General features: G+C 38.3%; 1 long non-coding RNA gene across 1 annotated transcript; it reads right to left on the reverse strand.

Moving 5' to 3' along the window:
• Positions 1–247: 247 nt before the first annotated feature.
• On the reverse strand, positions 248–7,026 carry LOC148224497 (uncharacterized). Its single transcript, XR_015802908.1, has 4 exons — positions 6,799–7,026; positions 4,959–5,108; positions 1,119–1,208; positions 248–336 (listed from the first exon to the last, which is right to left on the reverse strand). It is a non-coding gene; the product is annotated as an uncharacterized LOC148224497 (long non-coding RNA).
• Between the last annotated feature and the right edge of the window lie 4,714 nt (positions 7,027–11,740).

Raw genomic sequence — 11,740 nt, forward strand, 5'->3', positions numbered from 1 at the left:
AATTTCTGACTGGCCAGTTACTAGCATGAACATCAGTAATGATCTCCTCCAAACCAGCAGCCAGCAGATTATGTTCGTGTGTGTCAGCCAGAGAAAGGTGCAATTTGTACACGGCCTGGCAGTTTGTCGTCTAGACACTGAATATATGAAGCAGGATTTTATTAGTTAGTAAATCAAACTAGCTTGAAATTAATGAAAGGTGACTTTTCTTAATGTATCTCTGTGATGCAGAGACCTTTTCTCCCACCTTCATATAATGACTGAGGTCTTTGTCCTGTGGGAAATGTTGTGCAGGTCACCCTTGAGCTCCTTCCCAGGGTAGGATCAGATTCTGCTCTGTAAGGAAGAAGTGACAGAAAACAATAAAATACTGCAGAGTACTCTCTGTTAACTTTGGCTATATTGTAATATGTAATGCCAATCTGAAATAAAACCAAAGTATTGTCATGTGTTCACAGAATAAAAATACATACAGCAGTTCCATCAATTAACTCTATCATTAATTATATATATAATAGATATATAATTAATTATATAATACTCATATGTTAATTATATAATAATTACATATTATTATGTATAAATAATTATAATAAGTCAATTAATAGTGATTATTATTCTAATTAGTTATTTTCTTAGTACATATATGTACATGTAAGTAAACATTTAGATTATCCAGTAGTAGAGTAGTAGAGATTATCCAGAGTAGCAGGCTCTGAAAGAATTATGAAAACCTTAACTGAAAAACTGCTAAGAATATGCTGAAGTAAAAGCTACCCATGCATGTGGGAGTTGCCTCAGTGAGATCAGGTTTAACCATCTTTAGTCTATTTGCTCATGAATAACAAAGTAAGGAGATTTAAATCTTCATTGTTACTTCTGTAAAGTCTAATTAACTTCCCTACTTCCTCCGAGAAAAACAACTACCCTCAGACAAACACACCCGGATAACATCACCCAATATCCTGAAGACCTTCGGGGATTTTCAATTTTTTCAAAAGTGGGATTGTTTCTCTCTTTCTCTGCTCTCATCCCGCATCATATATCTTAGGTAAACACCACAGGAAAAGAAACCAAAAACAAGCAAGATGCCATTCAGAGATGTTTGCATGGCTTACCCTGGTGAAACACAGGAGATAATTGTCAGAGATAGACAATGCTGCCTCTGGTCCTTAAGGTGAACTTCCATTCCGTGAAGTGCTGTTGCTCTGCCAAATAGAAAATTCCTGATTTCCTTTCTGGCTATCACTCACTGCCTTGTGCCAGCATCTCTCATGCCAATTGCAAGTCCATCTCCATTTGAAGTGAACCAAACTTGGACCTGAAAATACTTGCCTGAAAGTACGGTTTGGCACATTTAACTGTGCAGCTCAACAGAAAGGCCAAGCTCCTCAAATCTGTTTTCATTCTAACCTACTTTTTGTGCCAGAAAGTATCCACCTGGAAGGCAGCAGTACATGGAAAAATTCAAATCAGTCTGCTGCAAGGCATTTATAGCCCGTGTTTAGCATAGTGTAACTCACCAGAGAATGTGACTTCAGGCGTTGCTGTTGCAGCTCCTCTTTCCCACTTTTTGTTCATTATTGTGCCTCAAAATCATAAGCTATTTTTTTGAGTTTTCAGTAAGGAAAGCCTCACATGTGGTCCTATATTCTACTACTGTTAAGATCTTTGGCTGCCATAGGAAGGGCAGAACTACATTAATGAGCCTAATTTTTAAAATATATTTTTTTTCATATTCCAGACATAAAAAATAATTATTCTGCTCCAGCCAGTAGCCAAGCACCACACAACTGCTCACTCACTCCTCCACCAGCAGGATTGGGGAAAGAATTGTAAAGGTAAAAGTTAGCAAACCCATGTGTTGAGATAAAGACAGTTTAATAGGGAAAGCAAAAGCCACACACATAAGCAAAACAAATCAATTCACTGCTTTCCATGGGCAGCCCTCTCGAGGTGAGCAGGGCCTCATCATCTATAAGAGTGACTTAGGAAGACAAACACCATCACTACACACAGCCCCCCTCTCTCCTTCCTCTCCCCACTTTATATACTGAGCATGATGTCTTCTAGTATGAAATATCCCTTCAGTCATTTTGGGTCGTCTGTCCCAGCTCCTCCCAGGAGCCCCCACCTCCTCACCAGCATGGAAGTATGAAAAGCAGAAATGGCCTTGGCTCTATGAAAGCCCTGCTCAGCAATAACAAAACCATCTTTGTATTACCAACTCTGTGTTCAGCACCAGTCCACTACATAACCTCACACAAAATACAGTGAAGAAAACTAACTCTGAGGCAAAACCAACATTTGCTCATAGTGTTGACTTAAATTTTATCATAAAACTAGTTCTGCAAGGACAAAATAGCTCAGAAAGCAGCATTTGCTTTATGATAATTTGCAGAGGTAAAACTCGGGGCTTTTGAAAAAATAAAAATTACACCATCAAATTACCTTTGCAGTTCCAGCAGGGTTAGGCTATAGTTCCATTATTATTCCCCTTTCACACTGCACAGACATTATTAGAAAACAGAAGCAACTAAACTTTCAGTTCAACAAGTTGGACATGACCTTGCACCTGCTTATTCTGGTATTTTACAAAATATACGTCTGAAGTTCCATGATGCTAGGCAAGGCCTAAATCCCACAAATACACACCTATTGGCTGCAAAATTGATGCTCATGACTATTGCACAAAAAGTGGGTTGGGGTCGAAACACCCTCAGCACTGAGGGCAGGAATTTGTCATGCTGAGGGTACAGCTGTGAGCTGTGCCCCTCAGGGACCTGTGCTCTCACCCCCTCCCATGGCAAAACCTGTTGACCATGTTCGCCTTCCTCTGTGTTTCTGCTTTGACATCATAGACTTTTGCCTGCTCCAATTTTCTGATGTAATTCCACATGGAGCAAAGCTGTAAGCCAGACCGCAAGAGTGAGCTATATTGAAATACTTATTTTTTAATTTTTTTTTCCAAAGAGGGGTCATTGTAAAAGTCCCACTTGCCGTAAAGCCCACAGACAATCACAAGAGAGCAACTGAAAACAAATTGCAGTGCTGGGCTAGGAATGACAGATGGGGGAGGAATTTCCTCAGCCATCTGCGCCACCAAATTAAACAAAAAATTATACAAAACTGCAGCCTCAGGCACTTCTCAACCTGAACTTTTCATCATAGTTGAGATTAAAACTGGCCCTAAAGTAGGAATCAGTGCCAAATCCCCAGCCAGGTGCTCCTGAAAACATGTAGGGACACAAGCTGAGAAACCTTGGGAATTTTCAGGTTGATCAGGAAGATTCCAACAAGTTTCAAAAGTCTCCAGGGTTAGGTAATATCACAGGGAAGCTTTTGGTTTCTGTGGCATTAACTGGAGATTGGTGCTTAAATTCCGTGGGTGGAATGAGGGAGGTCTGGACCTTGATTTCTACTAGACTCCACTGAAATAAATGTCAAACCTTTTCATGGTATCTCTGGAGCAGGATTGCACCCTCCTCCTTGGATTGGAAGGCCACATGCCAGATGCCATATAACTCCTTTCTGGTACATCAAACACCCTCTTGATAAGTTTAAAGAATCCAGCTATAATTCCTAATACCTCCTGGCATCATGGTTTGTTCCTTCTTTCTTTCAATTTTTTTGATGGGTTTTTGTTTTGTTTTGTTTTGATTTGATTTGATTTGGTTCGCTTGTGTTGGTTTGTAGGGTTTCTTTTTTCCTCCTGAGAGTGGCAATTCTATGCTTTTCTAGCAGAAGCAGAAGATTTTGTGATGTGGGTTGATATTTATAAAAAAAGTTATAGCAGATTCTTTTTCCCCCCCTGCATTTTTTCAAGAGATTCTTCATGCTGGTGTTTCTAATTGGTTTCACTACTTTCTATTAATTTTTTTTCCTATTTTCTGTTTTCTATTAAAATATCTCTTCTGTTGAAGCACGTATTGAAATATTCTGATCACTGACATCGTTCCTCCCTACTGAAATCTACCTAAACTTTGTCAATATCTTTAATGGAAACCATTGATTTCTACTTCAGACTGCATGAGTTGACCAGCCTTTCTCTGTAACTTTTATTCACCAGTAATGCCAAACCTGGCTTTGACATATCAGAAGAGTCTGGAGAATGCCTCTGAAGTGCTGCTCGGTTTTTGGGTTTTTTTTTTCCATAAAAATGAGCCCCAAACAAGTCTTGATGCTCACAGCAGCCTCTGCAAGTTTTAGCAGAGCACTCTTGTGCATTTCACACCTCCCAGTTTCTGTGTTTCAGTCTGGTAAAGGGGTGGTTTCCCTGCAGAACTTTCTTCCTCCCCTACCTTCAAAAACTGTTATTTCTTCTTGGTGCCATTTCATCTATGTTTTTAATTCCTGTCTTGCTAATCCTTTTACCCTTGCTGGAATCAAAGCACAGACGTGTCTATAAAGATAAGATTTTGATAACATGAGTTATGCAAAGAGAACATTTTTGAAAGTCTATCTCTTGTGTTTCATGATTAAATGAGCTCTGAACTCTTTCGAGGACATGAGTAATTACATTGGTGGGTAAACACTGAGTCCCTTTCAGAACTTGGGGAAAGATTGAAATGAGGAAAATAAATGAGAATTTCTACATGAAAAAAAATCCTATTAGTTGATCCTGGTCTACTTTTCATCAGTTTGGGGTAAAAACAGAAAAAAAAGGATAAAAACAACTGAAAAAGAGAAGACCAGTCAGAAAAATTATCACCCATCTCATGAATGTGAATCCTGTGCAACACATTAACTCAAATTTTTATTGATATTCTCAATTTTCCAAATACCATAACTTTATGAAGGAGTAATTTTAGTAAGTATAGACTAGCATATGTAAAGAAAAATCAGACACAGTTAATAATATAATTATTGTGTACCACGTATAATTCTTGATGCATTGCTTATGCAAATAGAGATAGATCTTTAAGGCCAAAGGTGTCATTATAATTATGTAGTCTTACCTGCCTGACTCAGTCAATACAGTCTCACACAATAACTCCTCTTTTAGCAGTAATGCTTGCTTGAACTGCAGTCTGTCTTTCAGAGAAGTCTCCAAACTGAATGGAGAATCTTCATGTGATGAGCAGTCTACCTCATCCCAGTAAAAGTGTCTTCCAGTTTCAGAAGGTTAAGACAAATGAAAAAGAAATTTATGTCGAAAAATGGAATGACAATGGATTTCTTTTCAAAACAATGCTGAACACTAAACTTTTAATTTGCAAAACTTTTAAAATTAGTCTCACTGTATTTTATTCACCAACCCTGAATTATTTCCTACATATCATTAAGAAAAAAACAATAGAAATTTATTCTAACTGTCCTTTTAGTCGGAGTTTTTAAGAGTGAAGTTGTTTTATCTTCTTTTTTTTAATTTAATTTTGCCCTCACAAGACAGAAAATATTTTTTGAGAACTCTAGTTCTAGCCATAATTCATAGAAACACAGAATCACAGAATAATATCTTTTGGTAGGGACCTCAGGAAATTGTCTAAAGTTGACTGATGTGATTAAAGAAAAAAGTAACAAACAAACTCCTTGAGCCCCTAGAAAATAAATATACTTCCTCACTGAAGACTTATTTCTTTTCACATTTGTCTGCTATCGTGCCTTCAAATTCAGAAAGTCAAAGTGGGTGTGGGATTACTTATGGAAATACAGTTTTTGAATCACTACGTTAAAATATGGGCCTTTCAGTGAAGTGAATTCTGGGAAACAATGAGAAATGGTCAGCTCATTCTCTCAGCCTTATATCTGAAGATAAAGGCTCTTGCAGAGGGCTGTGCAGAAAAACAACAGACCAGATAGGCACAGCTGGCTGTCCTTATAATGCAGGTGCCTGTGGCCCCCATTTTGATGGGAGGAATCTATTCTATATCCATAGATTTTCTTCTGGATCTGCAATAATCTCACCAATTTGTGACCCAAGTGAAAGTTTGAGGAACAAATGGAGGAGACCCATGAGAATTTCCCCATGAGGGAAAATTTCTTGATGGCCAGGAAAATTCTGTTTTTAAATCTCATATTTGAAAGCTCATTTTTAAGATTTCTTTCAACTTTGCAACCAGGCATCAGCTGAAATGTCTCTTGAACCATCTTAGATTTGAACAATAAGTTCAAAGGCAAGATTCCCTCAAAAGTATTATGATTTTACATGCATGGTACTGTCAAATACTTAATGTTTTTTACACGTGCAAGCAAGAAAAGTATTGAAGACATCTATCTTCAATTCAGTAAAGTTATTGTAAGGGATTATGTCATTGCATGTATGAGCATTGGTGTGGCTTCCCAGCTGCATTGTGGGCAGCTTCTTTTGGCTGACAGTAACTGTTATAACACTGGCTTTATTAAAAATGATGTTCAATCTCTACTCAGAGAAGTGTATATACATGTAATACCTTCTGTCCAAGTATTTGTTAAACATAAATAGTTAGAGCTTTGGTTTTCTTCTTGAGATAAATATCCCTGCTCCAGAAATGGATAAATAAAGCACATTAGTGTTAACTGCAAAAGTTAACCAGTGTCTCAAAAGGACAGACAGAATATCAGAGTTACAATCACCTCTTGGTGTTGAGTCATTACATCCCCCTCCCAACACACATATACATATTAAATAAAATTGCATGTAATTTAAAAACACATATTTTTTCCATAATTAAGATATAAAGCTCAGATAATTTTATGTATATTTTAATGTTCAGTCAAATAAAAGACAGAATTTAAGTTTTCTGGATTCTGGAAAAATGCAATACCCACTGCGTCATTCTACATTTTAGAGTCAAACATTTCCTGATGGTTACTTACAGGCTTTTAAAAATTCACCCAGATCATTTCCAGATGCCCTGGCACTCCTCCCCTCTGTGCTTCCTATGCATACCATGTAGAAGGCTTTAAGGTTTTCAGCTGTTTTCTACATTTCTGCCGGCACTGCTTGAAATACCATTTGCATTTTTTTTTTCTTTAATGTGCTGTCTTCATGTGCGAGGAAGATGACGAGCTGCGAGGCAGCACATTTACTCCTCTCTGCAGCTGCTCTCTGGGCAGCTCCTCAATGAGGTGCCAGTCATGTCAGAGCACTGCAAACCCCACACTTCTCTCCTCTTGCTGATGCTTCTGTTCTGTTGCTGAAGTGACTTCAGGCTTGGAAAATACCTTAGTCTCCAATATATACTTGTGCATTAGCACAGAGGTAAAAACAAAATAATTCTAGAATGCTGCTTACACATTTCAGAACCGATGTTATTTATTATTGTCTTTTTCCATCCTTCTGTTTTTGATACACTGCATTTCATTATAAGATTGAAATTTGCCTTTCAGAAACAGTATGTACCTTATTTGCTGCATCTGAAAAGCAGGTGTTCTCAAGCCAATCTGAATATTTTGACCAAATCCCTTCTTTGAAGTGCAGATGAATTTGCAATGTCTGCATAGTTTGAGATAAAGCAGTTAACAATGAATTAATCCTTGCTTTATACAGCTCATTATCAAGAGACTACGACCAGGCCAACGGTGTATTTGGAACATAATAGGGTCTTGCCAAACAGGTAGAGACTCTATTCAAACTGAATACTTACAGTAGCAGTGACTCTCATTTTTGAGGATGGCATAAAATAACACAATATGCCTGACATAAATTTTGGTTTGCCCTAAAAGCTGGTGCCTAGGCACAGTCTAGCCTTATTCCAGAACCGAAGTCTCCTGGATGGTACTAAAACATTGTCATATGAGGAATTTCATGTAAACATTGTCTTAAGTGATAAAAGGCTGCATTTCAGGAGAGGTGACATTTTAAATTTAAAATATTGTTCCAAAACCATGCTATTTTCATGAGAAGTGTATGTGCTCTGAAAATCTAAATCACTGATGATGAATACATCAGAAATATTCTCTAAATCTGCTATGGTTTGAATCTTTCTTTGCACCAGGCAGTGTAGTTGGTGCAGGTTTAGATTCTGGTGCCTGATGGAACAAGGGTGATATAATGACAGCAGTGGAGTTCCCATGGCAGTCAGTGTCAATGATGGGAGAAACATCCAGTGCAAAATCGGAGCTCACCAGCATAATGATACCGTGCAGTACTTTATCTAAACAAAAATTGTGGCCAGTGATCTTCAACCCTGCTGCTGTCTCTGCCGGGACTCTGTAGAGAAGGGGATAGAGCTGAGCACCTTTAGCACTCCTGTGTGCAGAGGACACAGCACTGCTCAGGGATGAAGCATTATAGTGCAGGACTGGGAAGGAATGGCTGGGCTTGACTCTGAGGGATGAGGGAAAACGACAAACAAAATAAAAAGTGTGTAGGAAATAGATTGCAGGTGACAACTTTGTAGCCCCATTCCTACTGGAGCTCTGGGCATGACCTCTCTCCTACCCTAAGCCTTCCTGAGGACTGTGCTGAGCCTTAGCCATGCAATCCCCACTCTGTTGTAGGTGAAAAAGATCTGAGAGAAGAACTTAACTGCAGGCTAGAACTTCCCCTGGCTGGCATTTAAAATAGAAATGCACTCCAACTCCCCTTCACATATGTCATGGTTCAATTAAGAGAGAACGGTCTAGATAGATAGGTGAGGGGAAAACTTTCTGAGTAGCTTGCTGGAAATGAAACTGATTTTAGCTTGTTTGTTTATTTTGGTTTGGGGTTTTTTTTTTGTTTATTTGCTTGTTTTAACCATAGAATGCTGTTATACCTCCCCATAACTCTGTCACAACTTTGTAAGGCACTGTCTTAAAATGAGGAGTTTGTTCATTAGATTCTTTTTTATATTCTGGAGTTAGATACTCAGTGGTGAGATGCTGTACAATTATTTACTTGAATATAGTAGTTTCTTCTCATTACTGCAGGTTTTTTTGCTCAGTATGTTTTAATGACTTATACTCATGAAATGAAGGACCTCAGTTTTGTCTGTCTCTAATCACTGTAGTACATAATAACAGATGGTGGCATTCCTAAACTGTCTTGTTAAACAAATGGTATGAGATAGATATTTCAATGATTTCATCATCCCGATTAATAATAATTATTATTATCAGGAATTAAGAATGAATCTTCATATGATATAACCTCTTGACATTTTTGGGATTCTTAGGAATTCTGGTTGCCTCCATTTTTGAGCCTACAGAGGACAGACTATAAAGACTCCTGAGTTTCAGACCAAACTGAGCAACACGTATTTGAAAATTAGGCTGTTTTAAGGGATATTATGTTAGACTAGAAAAAGAACTAGTTACTTTTTAACATATTGACTCTCCTTACATAGTTTGCCTTTTGTTCAGTTCACATATTGGTGCTTTTTTCCTTATAGTTAATAGAGAATAAATAGAAAATAAAAATTTGCATTGTGTTTCAAAAGAGCAAATTTGTCCATGCTTTCATCATGACGTATCTGAACTAAGTTTTAAGTTAAGTTTAAAATGAATGGGCTCATTTCCCCACTCTCTGGAGACACAACCAAGCCGAGCAGCAGTGACAGACGGGAGGGAACACTTCCTCTCTGTGCTGACACTTTTATTTTACTACAGTAATATACTGTATTGCTGACCTGAAGAGGCTTTGGGGGTCCAAAGGTTATCGAGCTGCAATCAGTATTGGATTTGAGGCCTTCTTCCAGCTAAAATATCAGGATTCAATAAACGTTGAGCTTGAGGTCTCTACTACAGCCTCATGGTCTGGCAGAGCAATTATTCTAGTTTAAATTGCAAAACACTCTTCTAATATTGATACATTTTGTGAAAGACAGAGTTTGCACATTTTCTTTGTTCAGAATAACATTTAAAATATAAAACAAAGGAATTATTTTAAAAATATTCTCATTCATGAGCTACTTCTCAAATCATTATCTTCCTGCCTGACAGTACTAATGAGACTCAACACTCAATTTTTTTCAAGGTCTTGAAGACAGTGTCCTCCTGTATCCCAGAAGGAAATAATATCTTGTTTAAAAATTAATAAAGAAAAATTACCTTAACTGCTGTGGGTGCTGTGCCAAAGTCCTTATCCAGCTTTCAAGAATTTTAAAGCCAATCTTTTGAAATTTTATTTTAACAAGTTTTCACCACTGATGATAGTAGAAGGAAAACAGTCATATCCATGCAGGGGAAAAAAGAGCTCAATGATGCATCAAAGGCATTTTAAACCAAAGTTTCTATCAATATTTCTTGAAGATTCTGTATCCTCAGAAGGCTAAGACAAGTAAGGACAGGTGAAAGGTTGGCATAGCTGGCTGTAAACAACTGTTTGTGACTAAAAAGCTTAAAGGACATTGACCATGCTAAATGTAAAAAATTGAGTAAGGTGCTGAAAAAAACTTCAAGCATAATTCATTTCCTGAAGATTTATAATTAAGACAGTCTACCAAATTAAGGAGGTCATGGAGCTGCCACGAATGCTGCATTAGGAATCATTCACATTGGTCTTTTTACATGTAAACAAAAGGAACAGGACTACCCAAATAATCAAATTTTCTTGTCAAATTTTTCTAATGCAAATCTGCTTGACTTAAAATGCTCTATCATTGATTTTTGTTTTACTCTTTTTTCCCTGGTTAAACTGTCTTTCAGGATTGATCATCTTCTTCCCATGAAGATTCATTTGCAATAAAATCAACCCACTCTGAGTCTTGCTTTCAATAAGCTAGTCAGAACCATGGGTCTTGCAGAGCAGATGTTTCTCTTTGAATTTCTTGTTCTAATTGCTATTTATTTTTCCACTAATCTTTGTGGAAAACTTTATCGCTAGTATCTGTATATTTAGAATCACTGGCAAAGTTGTTTTATAGAACCAGGTTTGACACTGATCCTGGCAGAACTCTTCCAGTTAGCCCTCTTTGATGATGGGTCACCATCATGAGCTACTTTTTGAAATTCTATAGAATAGAATCATTGAATCATTAAGGTTGGAAAAGTTCTCCAAGATTATAAAATCCAACCTTTGAACAAATGCCAGCTTGTCAACTAAATCATAGTGCTAGGTGTCATGTCCAGTCATTTCTTCATCATTTTCAGGGATGGTGACTCCACCACCACCCTGGGCAGACCATTCCAATGCTTAACTACTCTTTAGTGAAGAAATTCTTCCTAATATCCAACATGAACCTCCTCTGGCACATCTTGAGTCCATTTCATCTTGCCCTTCAGCTAGTTGACTGGGAGAAGAGACCAACCCTCACCTGGCTACAACCTCCTTTCAGGTAATTGTAGAGAGCAATAAGGTCACCCCTGAGCCTTCTTTTCTCCAGGCTAAGCACTCCCAGCTCCATCAGCCACTCTTCACAGGACTCGTTCTCCAGAGTCTTCACCAACTTTGTTGCCTTCTCTGGAATCACTCCAGCCCCTCAATGTCTTTCTTGTAGTGAGTGACCCAGAACTGAACACAGGATTCGAGGTGGACTCACCAGGGCAGAGTACAGGGGGAAAATCACTGCCCTGGTCCTGCCGGCCACAGTTCTATTTTTGATAGACCTCAGGATGCTGTTGGCCTTCTTGGGCACACACTGGCTCACATCAAACTGACTGCCAACCAGCACCTCCAGGTCCTTTTCCACTGAGCAGCTTTCCAGCCATTCTGCTCCCAGCCTGGAGCACTGTCTGGGGTTGTTGTCACCCAAGGGCAGGAGCTGGCACTTGGCCTTATTGAACCTTACATAGATGGTCTCAGCCCATTGGTCCAGCTTGTCCAGATCAAATGTCAATTTCTTGATGTCCAGTTGACATTGAGTGTCCACCAATTATGAATTAATTTCCATATGCC

Source organism: Sturnus vulgaris, chromosome 3 (assembly GCF_052056855.1).
Source record: "Sturnus vulgaris isolate bStuVul1 chromosome 3, bStuVul1.hap1, whole genome shotgun sequence".
In the NCBI taxonomy this organism is placed as follows: domain Eukaryota; kingdom Metazoa; phylum Chordata; class Aves; order Passeriformes; family Sturnidae; genus Sturnus; species Sturnus vulgaris.